A 17,913-nucleotide genomic window follows, 5' to 3' on the forward strand; every position below is an offset into this window, starting at 1 on the left:
TTTTTTGCTGTACATGGGCCTCTCACCGTTGTGGCCTCTCCCGTTGCGGAGCACAGGCTCCGCACGCGCAGGCCCAGCGGCCATGGCCCACGGGCCCAGCCGCTCCACGGCATGTGGGATCCTCCCGGACCGGGGCGCGAACCCACGTCCCCCGCATCGGCAGGCGGACTCTCAACCACTGCGCCACCCGGGAAGCCCAGGATGATATTTTTTAAAGAGTTTTATTTCACATGTAAATGTATCAGAGGTCTAAGTAGTAATCAAGAGGTAGCTCCCTTTTTCCCAGAGAAAACAGGAAATTGTAGCCTTCGAGTTCGCACATGAAGGACCCTTTAACCACTACCATGCACAGCTTCACTTCAACCCTGGCACTGTTTACCCCAGAACAATGGAGGGAGGGGCCTACTCTGTCCCCCTCCCCCATTTGGCCCTGGGGCCCAGGGCCCCAGGTGGGATGCTAGTGGGAATCTGTACACTAGATCTCTACAAAGATGACCAAAATTCAGTAACACAATTTGTGAAACTGGAAATTAGGCAGGGCTTTTGTAGTGTCTACATGACAAATTCTAGTGCTTGCTTTTATTTTACTTTTGAAAATAAATATGCATATATATTATATATAAATATTTGAATGCTATGTATATGTATGAATGTATATATACTCCATTAAATAAATTATATGTGTATATACGTGTGTATATAAAATATAAATATGTATATATACATTATATGTGTATATATACATATATATTAATATATGTGCATATATGAGTGTATATATACGTATGTACATTTCCATTTTGAAAAGTAGAAGGCAGTGTTTAAAAATCAGCAAAGGCCTAAACATCTTCAATGTCAGTTCAGAGGATGACTCCTACTGCCACCTGGTGGCAACATACCTAAAATTAAGGATCCAAAAAGGTGCTCAGGAAACACTTGGTCATTACATCAGCAAGTTCTAAAACACAGAGAATGCCCAGATTTTGACTTATACGTACATCTGTATAGGAGTTGCAGTGGGTATGAGGAGAGAGATGGGCAAGGAAAGGTATAACATTTAGAAATGAACACCAGCCCTTCAAGGTAGACAGGAAGGCATGCATCACTATTTTTAAATTTTTTACAATTAAAGCAAAAGACAGAGAAAGGGCATTGGTAGGAATATTTTTAAGGTAGTAAAGGTATGCTTATGTCTGTACACTGAAGAAAAGAATTAGTAGAGAAAAGCATATTGAAGGTACAAGGAAGAAAATGGAACTTTGAGGATTTGCAATACCTGAGGGGATGGGGGAAGGAGTGGGACCAGGAGCATTTGACCAAATTCAATACTCACTCATTATTATAAATACTAAATGAAATAGAAATTGATAGTTTGTAAGATGAATTGAGAACATTTTTTTAAACTTATTTATTTAATTTATTTATTTTTGGCTGCATTGGGTCTTCGTTGCTGCGTGCGGGCTTTCTCTAGTTGTGGTGAGCGGGGGCTACTCTTCGTTGCAGGGCACAGGCTTCTCATTGCGGTGGCTTCTCTTGTTGCGGAGCACGGGCTCTAGATGCACGGGCTTCAGTAGTTGTGGCATGCAGGCTCAGTAGTTATGGCTTGTGGGCTCTAGAGCGCAGGCTCAGTAGTTGTGGCGCACGGGCTTAGTTGCTCCGTGGCATGTGGGATCTTCCCGGACCAGGGCTCGAACCCGCGTCCCCTGCACTGGCAGGAGGATTCTTAACCACTGCACCACCAGGGAAGTCCCAAGAACATTCTTAATGTAAAAATATTCATTGTTCTTATGAGCTGAATTGTGTCCCCTTCAAAATTTATATATTGAAGGCCTAACCCTCAGTATCTCAGGATGTGACAGTATTTGGAGATAAGGCCCTTAAAGAGGTAATTAAGTTACAATGAGGCCACCAGGGTGGCCTAATCCAAGCTGACTGTTGTCATTATAAAAGGAGAACATTTGGACACAATGAGAGACACCAGGGGTGTGTGCACAAGGAGGGAAATCCATGTGAGGACACAGGGAGAAGGCAGCCATCTGCAAACCAGGCAGGGGGTCCTCAGGAGAAACCATCATATGGACACCTTGATCTCAGACTTCTAGCCTCCAACACTGTAATAAAATAAATCTCTGTTGTTTAAGCCACCCAGTCTGTAGCATTTTGTTATGGCAGCCCTAGCAAACTAATACAGATGCATTCCTATTAAAACCTGAACCAAGAACAGAATGCCCATCATCTCTTCTATTACTTAATATTGTATGGAAGAGAAAAGAAAATGCCATTAGACAAGAGAAAGGATTTAGAGGTAGAAGAATCAGAAAGGAAATGGTAAAACTACTTCTATGTGCAGATGATATTATTATAGATCTGGAAACGCCAAAAGAATCAATGAAAATACACTAAAAATAATACCAGTAAAATTGCAGGAATAAAATTAGAAATCAATATACTTCATACAAACAGTAACCTGTTAGAACGTATAAAAATAGATCTCATTTCAGTAGAAAAGTTAAATAAATTCCTAAGCAAAAGTCTAACAAGAATTTTACAAAACCTATATGACTAAAGGTATAAACACACCTAAAAAACACAAAGAAAAATAGAAAGACATTTCATGTCCTTGGATTGAAATATTCAACGAAAATATATCAATTCTAAGTTTGTTTATAATACGATTTCAATAAAAATAGCGTCAGGTTTTTGTTTCAGGAGGAATGCACACTGATTACAGAGTTTATATGAAAGAATAAACAAGCAAAAGTAGCATGAAAAATCCTGAACACACACATTGTTTAGAAGCTATAACCCTAACAGGTATGCAAACAATATAAAGCTTCTATAATTAAAACAGGTTGGTGTTAGTTAGCACATGAATAGAATGGTATTGATAGAATGTTGAAATAGAACATAAAGTTCACATATAGACCTGAGAATAGAAATGTAATATATGATGATGGTAGCATCTCAAATCATCAGGGAAAAAATGGGTTCCCAATTTTTATAATAGCAATGATACAACTGGATAGCCATATGAAAAGTAATAAAATTAGATTCATTTTTCACACCATAAGCAGTATATATTTCAAATGTATCCAAACATATATACTTGTATCTCAGACAAAAAGCTAATGTCTTTAATATAAAGAGCTTCTAAAAACTGAGAATCTAAACACCTACAACCCAAGAGAAATTGGGCAAAAGACATGAAGAGATTTCAGAGAAAATAGAAATATTAATGGTTTTTAAACATATGAAAAGATGCTCAACTTTTCTCATACAAGAAATGCACATTAAAACTACAGAAAAGATACTTCAAGAAAAACTGGGGTTGAGACTACCTTTTCCAACCATGATGGAGCAACAAGGTTCAGACTCTCCTTATGCCTTAAACAGCTAGACAAATAGAATATAAGAAACAACTGTTTCCAGACATTGACAAAAGGCAGCAGAAGAATTTAATTCAGGGGAAAAAAGAAAAACAAATGTGATCACTCTGATTTTCTTCCTAGAGGCAATTTTCAAACAGGGGTGTCAGGAAAGGGAAGCAAACCAAGCTCGGTAGTCTCACTGAACTGAGGAGTCAGATGCTGGAGTTCAGCCAGCCCAAGCAGCTAGAATCCGTAGAGCTGAATACTGAAGCTGAGGGAGCTATGCAAACAAGAACTCCACAAACCTTCTAGATGAGACTTTGGCTCAATACCAAATCTGAGTATAGTTAAAGTCCATGCGGACAGGTTTTACAAAAAAATAGAGCTTCTTGGACAAAACCAAATACCAGAGAGCAATAAGCAGAACAACTCCCAGAGCTCACACAGCCTGTCATCATTCAAATTACTACCAGCCAGAGAGAAGAGATTTCAATAAATGCATGGGACATACCCTAGGCTATTCTAGATGTACCCTAGAAAAGCTCAAAAACAAACTTCAACGGGTTGAACTGATTCTAAAGATAAGTAAAACCTGCCAGAAGAAAGCCCAGCACACTTTAAAGGAATACAATAAAGTCCAGCATTCAACAGCATAAAATCTATAATGTCCACATCCAATCAAAAATTACTAGATATGGAAGAAGTAGAAAAATGTGGCCTGTAAACAGCAGGAAAATAAGTCAACAGAAAAAGCCCAGAAATGACAGAGATGATGGAATTGGCAGATAAGAACTTTACAATTAGCTATGATAAATACACTCAATATGCTCAATAATTTAAAGGAATAAATAAGCATCCTAAAAGAAATGGAAGAGTTTTTAAATTTTTATTTTATTTTTTATTGAGGTATAGTTGTTTCACAACATTATATAAGTTAGAGGTGTACAACATAGCAACTCACAATTTATAAACATTATATTCTGTTTATAGTTATTATAAAATATAGGCTATATTCCCAGTGCTGTACAATATATCCCTATAGCTTATTTATTTTATTTATTTTTTAATGTTTTTTAAATTTAATTTTATTTTTTATACAGCAGGTTCTTATTAGTTATCTATTTTATACATATTAGTGTATATATGTCAATCCCAATCTCCCAATTCATCCCACCATCACCACCCCCCCGCCACTTTCCCCCCTTGGTGTCCATACGTTTGTTCTCTACATCTGTGTCTCTATTTCTGCCTTGCAAACTGGTTCATCTGCACCATTTTTCTAGATTCCACATATATGTGTTAATATACGATGTTTGTTTTTCTCTTTCTGACTTACTTCACTCTGTATGACAGTCTCTAGGTCCATCCACGTCTCTACAAATGACCCAGTTTTGTTCCTTTTTATGGCTGAGCAATATTCCATTGTATATGTGTACCACATCTTCTTTATCCATTCATCTGTCAATGGGCATTTAGGTTGCTTCCATGACCTGGCAACTGTAAATAGTGCTGCAATGAACATTGGGGTGCATGTGTCTTTTTGAATTACGGTTTTCTCCAGGTATATGCTCAATAGTGGCATTGCTGGGTCATACGGTAAATCTGTTTTTAGTTTTTTAAGGAACTTCTATACTGTTCTCCATAGTGGCTGTATCAATTTACATTCCTACCAACAGTGCAAGAGGGTTCCCTTTTCTCCATACCCTCTCCAGCATTTGTTGTTTGTAGATTTTCTGACGATGGCCATTCTGACTGGTGTGAAGTGATACCTCATTGTAGTTTTGATTTGCATTTCTCTAATAATTAGTAATGTTGAGCATCTTTTCATGTGCCTCTTGGCCATCTGTATGTCTTCTTTGGAAAAATGTCTATTTAGGTCTTCTGCCCAATAAATGGAAGATATTTTTAAATGGAACATCTAGATGCTTAAAAATATATAATATCTGAAGTGAAAAAAAATCACTTGATTGTATTAACATCAGATTCAACACTGCAGGAGAAAATATCAATGCACTTGAAGACATAGCAGTAGAATCTATCTAAACTGAAACACAGGAAAAAGACCAGTATAAAAATGAATAGAGCCTCAGTAACCTATGGAACAGTATCAAGCAGTCTAACATAGGTGTAATTTGAGTCCTAGCAAGAGAAAGGAGGGAAAGATAAAAATATTTAAACTTATAATGGCTAAAACTTTCCAAATTAGATGAAAACTGTATACCCACATATCCAAGGAGCCCAAATGCATCTACAAGCAGACTAAACAAAAATGAAACCACACAAAGCTACATCATAGTCAAATTGATGAATATCAGTCATAAAGAGAACATTTTAAAAGCAACCAGAGGAAAAATAGCACATTATATACAGAGGAACAAAATAAGAATGACTACAGACTTCTCATCAGAAATGCAAAAGATGCAAGCAAAAAGATAATGTAATGGCATCTTGAAAGTACAGAAAGAAAAAAAAATTGTCAGTCTTGAATTCTGTATTCAGTGGAAACATCTTTCAGAATTGAAGGTGAATATGGGGATATATGTATACATATAGCCGATTTACTCTGTTGTACAGCAGAAACTTACACAATATTGTAAAGCAATTATACTCCAATAAAGATAAAAAAGAAAAAAAGAATTGCAGGTGAAATAAAGTTTTCATATAAACAAAACCTTAGAGAATCTGCTGCCAACTGTCTGTACTACAAAAAACATTAAGAGAAGTTCTCTAGGCAGAAGGACAAATGATACCAGATGGAAAACTGGGGAGCCCCTAAAAGTGTAAGAATTAACCTTGGAGATACAATGTAGATATAAACTTGGAGAGCACCTAAAATTGTAAAATGTGTGAATAAATATAAAAGACATTTTTCTCAATTTTTAATGTGCTCAGAAATAAAGCAAGGAAAGATGGTAGAAAGGGAGGGGCATGATATCGTGGATTCTCAATATATTGCTGTCCGCTAGAGAATGTAAGCTCCTTGAGGGCAAGGATTTTGTTTGTTTTGCTTAGCACTGTATTGCTAGTACCTAAAATAGCCCGTGGCATAGGGCAGGTGCTCAACAAAAACTTCCAGAATAAATAATTCAAGAAAAAAAAGGGGGGAGGGGCATGGGCTGCAAATTTAGGTAGTGGTGAGGTTAGGCCTTATTGTGAAGGTAATATTTGTACAAATACTTGGAAAAGACGCAGCCAGAGTTGTGCTTGGTAATGTCAGCTATTCCAATGTCTGTTTGGGTAAACATGGCTCAATGAAACATCCCTCCCAGGCAATACACTTCTATCGTGCACTTCAGTAACCATACCTTAACCCAAAGCAAAGAAAATTTGAGATATATTGAGAGTTTAGAGGAGGAAAAATCCTTTCTGAACATTTTAAGAAATCATATGTCATTTCATGAAGGTATCTATGTACACCTAATTCTGTTCTCCAAACACCCAGCCCTGGCATCTCTAAATTCCATACATTATATAACTGACTTCAGGAAGGGATATGATAAATTTATTTCTTCAAGGACTAATAAAGCTGGTATTTGACCACCTGTGATCCACATTCCTTATTAAGGACACTTTTATCTTAATGAAGACAGACCTTTCAGCCAAAGCAATAATTCTCAATTTGGGGAAGTTAAAGCCTCAGGGAGTGGGTGGGTTGGATATATTTCTGGTCAGAGTTAAGTGCTGGAGTCCCCTTGGAGAAGTTATGGAATCATAATATAAGGGCCAAAACCCATCTTCTTCAAGGCCTGTTTGTGTTTATGAGTACTTATCAATGATTGATTATATTTCTCTGTGGCCAATATTCGACAAAAACTCAGAAGTAATGGTGCCTTATTCATAGATTTTCACTTAGAATTTTGCTACATCCTTCAATATCATTAATAAATCCCAATCCCTGTCCTCAATCCCACTGCACAAAATTTACATTAGAGAAAAACAGTGCTTGCTTGAGCAACACATATGCTACAAAGAGAGGAAAAACAATTTATTATCACGAACTTCCAATAAGCCCCAGAAGGCAGACTCTCCCTGGGACTCAGGAGCAAATAAGACTTCAGGGGCTCATTAAAAGTTGACTTTTCTCTACAAACCTTTGAGGGCTCTTGTCTGGATGACGCAACATCAGGGAAGGTTCCTCTGAGTTGATGTCACTTCAGAAACTGTTGCCGTAGAAGCATCATTTCAAATATGCATTTCAAAGCTATTAGAGCAAAACCACTTTTTATGTGTTTGTGCTTCTGGGTTTTTCTCTTTTACTTTATTTTTACTTTTTTTGAGGTAAAATTCATGTAACATAAAATACACCATTTTAAGGTATACATACCGTGGTTTTCAGTATATTCACAATAATGTGCAACCCTCAGCACTATCTAATTCCAGAACATCCTATTGGCTCAAAAAGAAACCTGGTCACTTCCTATTCCCTCTGCCCCCCAGTCCCTGGCAGTCACTAATCTGCTTTCTGTCTCTATTGATTTGCCTCTTCTGGTCATTTCACATAAATAGAATCATATAATATGCAGCCTTTCATGTCTGGCTTCTTTCACTCAGCTTAATGTTTTCAAGGTTTGTCCATGTTGTAAACATCATTTTTAGGGCTGTATAATATTCCATTAAATGGATATACTACATTTTATTTATCCATACATCAGTTGGTGGACATTTGGGTTGTTTCCACTTGGGGGCTATTATAAATAATGCTGAACGAAGGTCGGACAGAGGTGAGAGCTTAGGGTCTTCTCGGGTCTTTTCTGAGCATGTGCCCAGCCCTAGCCATGTGTGTGGCCTTCCAGGTTCCCAGGAATACATGGGCTCTTTTCAAAGCCCTTATTTTCAAAAACATCTCATTCCCTAGTCTTTCCTCCCAAGATCTTTGGTTAATCTATTGTTTGCCCCAACTGTTTTCCCTTGCCCCAGGTCGCACTGACTAATAACATTTGCCTTTAAATGTTTTCCACACGTGGCCTCCTCCCCCTGTAGCCCCATCAGCCAGTGGTGGGAGGAGTCCAGGTTAGGCAAACTAGAGGCAAGCCCTTTCATGATCCTTCAGAGAGCCACCAGATAGGTCAAAACAAACAACCACGGTTCTTGGAGAATAAGGTCTGTTATGCTCCTTCCAGGACTGACACTTATACCAGGAATGCAAGCTGCTGTCTTCAAGGCCAACGCTGAGCTGCAGCAAGGATAAGTTAAAATGCCACAAAACTGTCTTACCAAGATTAAGCTTTTTTTCTTGATTGTGTTCTCCTGGTTGCTACAAGCTTCTGGTTAGCATCCAGAGTTCCAAGAAAGTTTATTTTGAAAGTTTTTGCCAGTTTATTTATTGCTTTTGTCAATGAAAGGACTTTGGAAGTTCCCTACTGTGCCATTTTGGCTGACGGCACTTTAGACTCAACCCCTTTCAAATCTGATGCATCCCACTTGAATTACAAATTATATGGCCCTGCTAAGTATTCAGAAAATAAACTTTGGAATTAGTCTGATCTCAGTACAAATCCTGGCTCTGCCACTTCCTAGCTGTATGACAGTGGTAAATTTGTTTAACCTCTCACTGAACTTCAAATCCCTTGTCTTAAAATGTGGATAAGAAACACAACTCAGAACTGTAGTTTTGAATAAATGGTGCCATTTTGGGCACCACAATTTAAGGTATAAAGCTTATGGTGCAGTGTGGATTTCCCTGTCTTTACCACTGTAATCTGAAGCCTACAGGAGCATGGTTGGGACAGGTATTGCTAGCCGAGTGTGTGTGTGTGTGTGTGTGTGTGTGTGTGTGTGTGTGTGTGTGTGATGGGAGGGGAATCATATAAAACCATGTATTTTAAAAGGCAGCCCAATAAAGCAAGCTATGAACAGTATATGTAATATGATCTCATTTCAGAAAAAGAAAGGTATATGTATCCATACAAAAATATCAGGGAGGATAGACATTAAGTAATTAAGAATGTAGAGGAAATACGGTGTTTTTAATTTCTCATTTTTTCTTATTTACTTATATTTTCTCATTTCTTCATGCACATATATTGCTTTTGAAATCTTAAAAAATGCTTATGAAATACAGCAATAAGATCCCATTTATCCCCAGAAATTCAATAAACCTATTTTACTTTGAAAAAATAAAGTCCTACACAAAAGAAGTATGTTATAGCAAAACAGCATGTGACCGAGAGGACAGGATGGGCTGGTGTCAGAAGTCCTGGGTTCTAGGTCATGCCCAGGTCTGCCTCTTGCTAGCTATGTGACCTTGGGTAACTTGAGTAACTTCTTGAGCTTCTGTTTCCTAGAAAATGAAAGCAATAATGCAGCATTCCTCTTTTTCCCTATGCCATACTGATAATAAGACATCAAGAGTAAAACAACATGCCTGAGAGACACAGGTGTACAGATTTAAAAGGCTACAAACTATAGCAGTGGTTCTCAAATATTAATGTACATCAGAGTCACCTAGAAAAGCTGTTAAGACTCAGATTGTCAGGCCTCACCTCCAGAGTTTCCAGTAGGTCTGGGGTGGGGCCCAAGGCTTTGTAAGTTCCTGGGCAGTGCTGATGATGCTGGTCTGGGGACCACACATGGAGAATCATCAACTAGAGGCAAAGAAAAAAAGCACAGAGTCTTCAGGTTCAAGTTCCAAGTCCCCTCTTTTAGTTCTGTGACTTTGAACAAATCTCTTCATCTATCTACACATGAGTTTCTTCACCAATTAAAAAATATATATATTATAGTTCTTGTTAATAAATACAATCTGCCTCCGAGATTTTTATGAGGATTAAAAGATTTAAACTTGTGAAAAGAATGCATAAACTCTACTGAATTATGCAAATAGCATTAATTATGTAAGTTAGGCGACTAAAGTAGCTAGAATTTAAATTATTTTTATTTTAGGAAGTACATCTCAGACGCAGAGATGTCTGTCAGTTTAGATTCCCAGTGGTAAAGATCCATGCTTCTAGCAAGCATGTCTGAAATTTGAGTCCTTTGCCACTGCAGATGGAGATAATAGTGCCTTGCTTAAGTACCATTATAGAAACATGTAAATACTAATAATAACACAACAGTCTAAATTTACTGAAACTTAGTATTTTTTCAGGTACTGTAGTAATTTAAAATTCACAATCCTATTAGTAGCTGTGTAATAATTCCCAACTTGTAGCTGAAAAAGTTTGGGCTTCAAATAGTCAAAAAATTGGCTCAGGGTTACACAGCAAAGATTAGAATCAGGGTTTCTAAATAATATGCTTATAATGCTATTTGTTGATTCATCTAATTTAAACATACTTCATTGATTTATGGCCTAGAATAATAGCTAACGCATAATAGTTATTTTACCATTATTTGCTTAGGGAATCACTGCCAATTCAATTTGATTGGGATTTAGGTCTCTTACATTCCCCATCCTCACTTCTCCTCTCCTTTCCTCCCAATATGGGTACGTCACAATTTTCATTGCTCAACATTTAATGTTTACTGTACTATGATTAGGTTTCCTTACTTGCTCCCTTTTACTTTTTCCCAGAGTAGATATTGTCCCCATGGTTTTCTATGTGCCTCTTCTTAATATTTCCACATACTCCAATTTCAGGGATAGAGTGTGACATGAGAAAAGGATTTCAAGGACAGACAGACTTCTTGGGACCCCAATATAAAGGGCACAGAGCAGAGGGGAGTCTGGTTCCCCACTTAAATCATTCTCTTTTGATCTGTGAATGTCATATTCTATTTCTAGTTCCACCTACTTCTAACCTGACCTAACCTGAATTTTCCTGAGCTCCTCTGAGCACAAAAGGAGCAACAGATCTCATCTTTTTTTTTTCTTAATTCCCTTATTTTATTCAGAATAAACTACATTCCAAGCCTAATTTGCCCAATTTGTTAAACTACAAAATTTTTCTGATTCCCCAATTTTTCAAGCCACAAAACTCTCAGTTGCTGTAATTTAATCTGTCTTTAGTAGAACAGTGCCTTCAGTCTAGAGTCAGAGATGCTGGCTTTTCAGCAATCATAGGACTTAAGCCCAATTACCAATTTGTTGGATTCAATTTCATATGCAAAGCAAACGTAGTTGTTGGCATAAATACATAAAGTGCTATATCCTATTTCATCTTTTATTTTCAATACATATGCCCACAAGCATATATACAATTTTTCACAAATACATAACTGTGATAACATGCATGTGTTTTGTGGGTGTGTATAATCCCTTGTTATTTATTCTTTTCCTTCTTCTTTGGCTACCTTGGGCCATGCCACACACAGGCCACATACAGGCACCTAAAACACAGTTTCTTCATGGTCTTTACATCTGGAGCATTAAAATTCAATTAGCCAAGCTCCATTAACACTGATATGCATGGCCTATCGGGGTGCAGATTATACTCCTTTTTGGAATGGTTTCTCAGGAACCACCACGTGATGCTCTCACCCCAACTACTGCCCTCCAATTTAGCTGGTAATTAACCTCCCCAAAGTAGGATACCTGTTGAGTTAAATCACAGAGCTTCAAGTCCAGGGGAAAACTAAGGTCGATTTCCAGATGCCTAATGACAATTCACATTTCTATAGCAACTGAGCATTTGAAAAAAATATTTCCATGTGCATTATCCCATTTTGTGCTTACAACGAACCTTTGGGGTTGATATTTTTATTTCTTATTTTATAGGTAAGGACGTGACTTGTCATTCAGTAAGCATATCACACTATACTCCCTGGATTTGGGATAATGTCAGCTTTACAATATCATGTTCTGGTCACTATTTTGGAATTGACTGTACGAAAAAAGAGATTAAAATTCTGAAGCGAAGTGCATGTCCAAGAAACGGAGATTTTTAACTCTAAATGTATGAAGTTGTAGGCAGTAAAAACTCCAGGCCTTGCCCATTTCCTCTAACCCTGCTGGTCTCTGAAACACTGCCCACCTGGTCTGACTCCTAACAAACATTAGCAGTAGTGAGATGAATAAAACACAAGAAACAGTTAGGTGCGGAGAGATGCTCATACCTGGCCTAACCACAGGATTCCCACCTGGAAGAGAATGGCTGCAGCAAAGCATTCTGCAGGGACAGAGTTCATTCTCAGGGAATCAACAAGGCAGCCAGGGCTCCAGCTCCCTCTCTTTCAGGGAGCACCGTAGTGGGGTGCCCAGTCTTGATTGCTCTAACTTTTCTTAATTCTCAACTTCACACTCCCATATACTACTTTCATCAGAAGTTCATCATTTGTGGATCTCTGCAGCTGCTCTGTTATTACCCCTAAAATACTGATGAACTTGGTATCAAAGAAGATCATCTCCTTTGAGGTCGGCTTGTCACAGCTCCACTTCTTGCTTGTTATTTGTCATGGCTGAGGGTTACTTGCTGACCCATGACCTCTGTGTCGTCATATCTCATCAGCTCCTGCTGGTAGTTGCAGTATTTGTAATGGGGTTGGTTGGTTCAACCATAGACATTGTGCCTTGTATTAAAATTGTCCTTTGTGAGTTATTCATCAGTCATTACCTCTCTCATCCATTATCTTGTATAATATTGATATGACAATTTTCTCTTTGACTTGATTCAATGTTGGAGTCACTAGATTAACAGTCCTTGTTTCCTATGCATTTTCTCTTCAGCATCCTCCACATCAGCTTCATAGAGGGCAAGTCCAAAGCCTTTAGCAGAAGCTCTGGGATTTTTCTCTGGGTTTGATGCATTCATGCGTCTTCCTGGTTCTCTCTCAGATTGCTTGCTCTGGGAGAAGCCAGCTGCCATGTAGTGAGAACATGGAGTGCTTCTTGTAGTTGACCTATGGAAAGGGTCACGTGAAGAGGAAATGAGGCTGTCTGCCACACGGAGGGCTTCTGCCAGGAGCCGTGTGAGTGAGCCTCTGGGACATGAGTCCTCCAGCACCAACCAAGCCTTCAGATGATTGTAGCCCCTGATGAGAGACCCTGAGCCAGAGCAACCCAGCTAAGCTGCTACCAAACTCCTGACCTACAGAAACTGGGAGATGATAATGTTTATTGTTTTAAGCTGATAAGCTTTGAAGTAATATGTTACACAGAAATAATTAATGCACATATGAAGAGATATTCAACTCATGAATTATCAAGAGCAATGCAAATTAAAATAACACGATATCACTTTATACCAACAGCTCTCAAACATTTAATCTCAGGACCCCTTGGCACTCTTAAAAAATATCAGGGCTTCCCTGGTGGCACAGTGGTTGAGAATCTGCCTGCTAATGCAGGGGACACGGGTTCGAGCCCTGGTCTGGGAGGATCCCACATGCCACGGAGCAACTAGGCCTGTGAGCCACAACTACTGAGCCTGTGCGTCTGGAGCCTGTGCTCCGCAACAAGAGAGGCCGCGACAGTGAGAGGCCCGCGCACCGCGATGAAGAGTGGCCCCCGCTTGCCGCAACTAGAGAAAGCCCTCGCACAGAAACGAAGACCCAACACAGCAAAAATAAATTAATTAATTAATAAACTCCTACCCCCAACATCTTCTTTTAAAAAAAAAAAAAAAAGGACCAAAGACCTTTTATATATGTGAGATATATCAACTTATTTACCATGTTAGAAATTAAAACTGAAAATCTTTAAAGATTCATGTTAAAATAAGAATAACAAAGCTATTACATAAATATTTTTGTGAAAAGTAACTACATTTTCCAAAATAAAACAAAAATTCAGTGAGAAGAATGACACTGCTTTATAGTTTTGCAAATCTAATACCTGGCTTAATAAAAAACAGATGGAATCTCATATCTGCCTCTACGTTCAACCCATTGAAAAATCACATATCATGTAGCCTCCAGAAAAGTTTACATTCATGCAAGAATGAGAGTTAAAGACCAAATACTGCCAATATTAGTGTGAAAAGAGTTTTGACCTTGCAGGCCTCCTAAAAGGGCTTCAGGGACTCTCAGGGGTTCCTGGACCGCACCGTGAGAAGCCCTGCTTAACATCCAACAGAGTGACAAAAATTTTTAAGTTAGATGGTTCTAACTGTTGGTGAAGATGTGGAAATATAAGAAACTATGCATTACAGCCGTTCTAGGAGCAATAATGATATCACCTAAGACAAGTTAAGTATATGCTGCCCTACGATCTAGAAATTCCAGTCTTTGATGTATATCCCAATTGAATTCTGTCATAGAACCACAGGGGGAAATGTGCATTACTGTGGTATAAGGAGTACAGGCAAAATGAATACTCGTCAACAGGCAAGCAAGTAGATAAAATGCAATGTTTTTCAGCAATGGAAACAATATATTATCTGTGTACATAGCCACATTGATGGACTTTTAGGGGTGCAGAGACAAGTTTTTTTTTAAAGTAAGAAACCGTAAAATATAAAACATAAAATCACTTACGTGTATTAAAATTATAATGCACAGACTTTCAGGCAAAGTTCAGTATGTTATAACAGGCAACTGTTCCTGTAGCCATAGCAGAAGAGGCTGTATTAATTACAAAAACTATGTTTTGTGGATATCAGGAAGTTGTGGAAGAAATGAAGACAAGATGAATTAAAATTCCACAGGAGATAGAACCATTTTGAGGTAACAAGACAATCTTCAGGAAGATTTCCCCTGGAGGAAATTCCTGCTTCTGGGTGCCAGCCCCTCTTTGTTCTCGGTCCAGGCAGAGAGCTTCTGCCAGGGAAAAATGAACCATCAAAGCTCTTAGTGGTAGTTACAAGGTGGAGTGACAATAGGAAATTTGAGAGACTTCAAATGCATGCCCAGTCTTCCCCACAGGACATTTCCTGAGCACTGGGGCTGTGTGGACTAGACTAAAAGCCTCTAAAATGCAAAGTGAAATCTCCTACACTCTGTGCTAATTATGAAACAAATACACTACAAAGGGAAGGGTCCTGCATTAAAGTCACTGATCAGACTCACTGAGGCAGTCTCTGCTTCAAAGCATTTGCCAGGTTGAGAAGCTAAATGCAGCAGGAGGCTAACAAGCTACCCTGAAATCCTCTGAAGAGGAAAATAGACCCTCTCACAGTCTTTCAGAGCTTAAGAGACAAAGACCCAACAGGCTCAATCAAACTCCTGGAAAGATCAGGCTCTAGCAATAGGAAAAGCTAAATGTACACTGACTCTTACTAAAACTCCAGCGCAGACCTATGTCAGCTCAGACCCTGATTGGATTCAGTGGTCAGTTCCTCACCCTACATGACTAATAGAAGAAAGGGGAACCGTCTTCGGTAAAAGACAGGATCATCCAGAGCATCTCTGGTTCCTATGGTCCTTTATCCACGGTGTTCAGCATACAATGAAAGTTCTAAACGGTAATTATTGCAAAAAGTAGACAATAGGAGCAGATCTACAGATTGCCCCAATCCTGGAGTTAGCAATAAGGATTTAAAAATAACCGTGATTAATATGATGAAAAAATAGAAGACGGATAAATTAGATGCAAGTATGGAGATTTCATCAGAAAACTAGGATCTCTAAAAAAGAATAAAATGGAATTTTCTGGAGTGAAGACATCCTAGTCCGGATGAGGTGTGTATTACACAGGTGTATGCATTTGTCAAAATCTGTGTATGCATACTTAAGCTTTGTGCATTTCATTGTACATAAATTTTACCTTAAAAAAACAAACTGCAAACAAATATTGGAGTATAGTCAGTGACGTGCGGCTGAACTATTTAGGAAGAAGTGTATCAATATTTACAATGTATTAAGAAGTATATCCAAAAAACTGAATGGTTTATGTGTGGATAGAGGGGTGGATAGAAAAATAGATACATAACAAAGCAAGCCAAGTAGAATGTCATAGAATTAACTGTTACAGATGTTCACTGTAAAATTCTTTCAACTTTGCTGTATTTTTAAGTTTTTTTCATAATAAGGTAGTAATACAGTATGATGAGAGAATATTATGAATAATGGTATGCAAATAAATTTGACAATTTGGATGAAAATGGACAATTTCCTCAAAAATTGTGGTTTAAAATATTCCACAGATTCTTTGACACTCCCTTTGAAATGTGGAGCCCAATTCCCATCCCCTTGAATATAGGCTGGATTTCGTGACTTCCTTCTATTGAATAGGAAAAAAAATAGAAGCAGCAGTTGAAACTTCAGAGGTTAGGTCATTAAAGCACGGCGGCTCCCCGCTTTGCTCGGATCACCCGGTGAGAGGTGGGGAGGTAGGGAGAGACCCACCTGCTGAGGAACTGAGGCCTCCTGCCAACACCCAACAAGGAACTGAGACTCCTAGAAGATATAAATAAAACATATATCTGGTGATGGTCTCATATGCAGAATATAAAAATAAATTCTGCAAATCATTATTCAAAAGATATACAACCCAAGAGGAAAGCAGGCAAAAGACTTAAACATACACTTCACAAAAGAAGATTTCCAAATGGTCAAAGTGGCCAACTGCATTCATGATCAGAGAAAACCCCAATCCAATGTCGTTATACACCTTCCAAAATGGCCAGATTGGTTTTAATTGCAAAAACATAAGGAAGTGGAGAAAATAGGACTCTCACAAACTGTTGATAAAAATGCAAATAAATATAACCACTTGGAAAACGAATAAAGATGAACATATGCAAAGCATTATGACCCAGAAATTCCAGTACACCAATTTTCATGGGTATGTAACCAACAGAAATGCATACATATTTTCACCATAAGACACAAGTTAGAATGTTCACAGTAGAATTGTTTTATAAGAGCCAGAAACTAGAACTCAAATGTCCATCAGTTGGTGAATGGACAAACAAGTTGTTGTATTTCTGTGCAACAAAAAGGAATGGAAATCTGACACACACAGCAACATGGATGAATCTCAGAAATATGTTGAGCAGAGAATCCAGTCACAAAAATATATATATACATATGATTCCATTTATATAGAGCACAAAAACAGGAAATAAAATGGATTCTCATAGATATAATGTAGAGCAATAGAAGGCAAACACAAAAGAGTGTATACATACGATTCCATTTCTATAAAGCATAAGGAAGGCAAAATTAATCTATGCTGTTAGAAGTTAGGATAATGATTATCCTTTGGGAAATGATGGTTATTAGAAAGGAGCACGAAGGTGGCTTCTGGGGTGTAAACTAAAGTTCTGTTTCTTGATCAAATGCAAATTTATGGAACACATGTATATTAATGTATGTATATTATACATCATTAAAATGTAAATTATTTTTAAAAGGCAAAAGAAAATACATGCATATGAACCAATAATATATTTGGCAAAAACACATATAATAAAAAGATACAGAAAGGGGAGTATGGAGAGGCTGATGGGGAATAGAAATAAAGGATCCCTTCTCCCACTGCCAGGCCTGGATCACTGCAATTAGTACACACAGGACAACTCTGATTCAGTGGTGGCCTCTAGCCCGGGGATGGGGAGAGAGGCAGTGCCAGCCCACATACCATATATCTAAAACATTAGAAGTTATAAATCAAGGAAGCAAACTGTTAAATAAAATATGCTCTATATCTGCCTACCTTGACACATATAGACACACACACACACACACACACACACACACACACACACACACCTTCGTAATGATCAGG

This window comes from Lipotes vexillifer, unplaced genomic scaffold (genome assembly GCF_000442215.2).
Source record: "Lipotes vexillifer unplaced genomic scaffold, Lipotes_vexillifer_v1.1 scaffold442, whole genome shotgun sequence".
In the NCBI taxonomy this organism is placed as follows: Eukaryota; Metazoa; Chordata; class Mammalia; order Artiodactyla; family Lipotidae; genus Lipotes; species Lipotes vexillifer.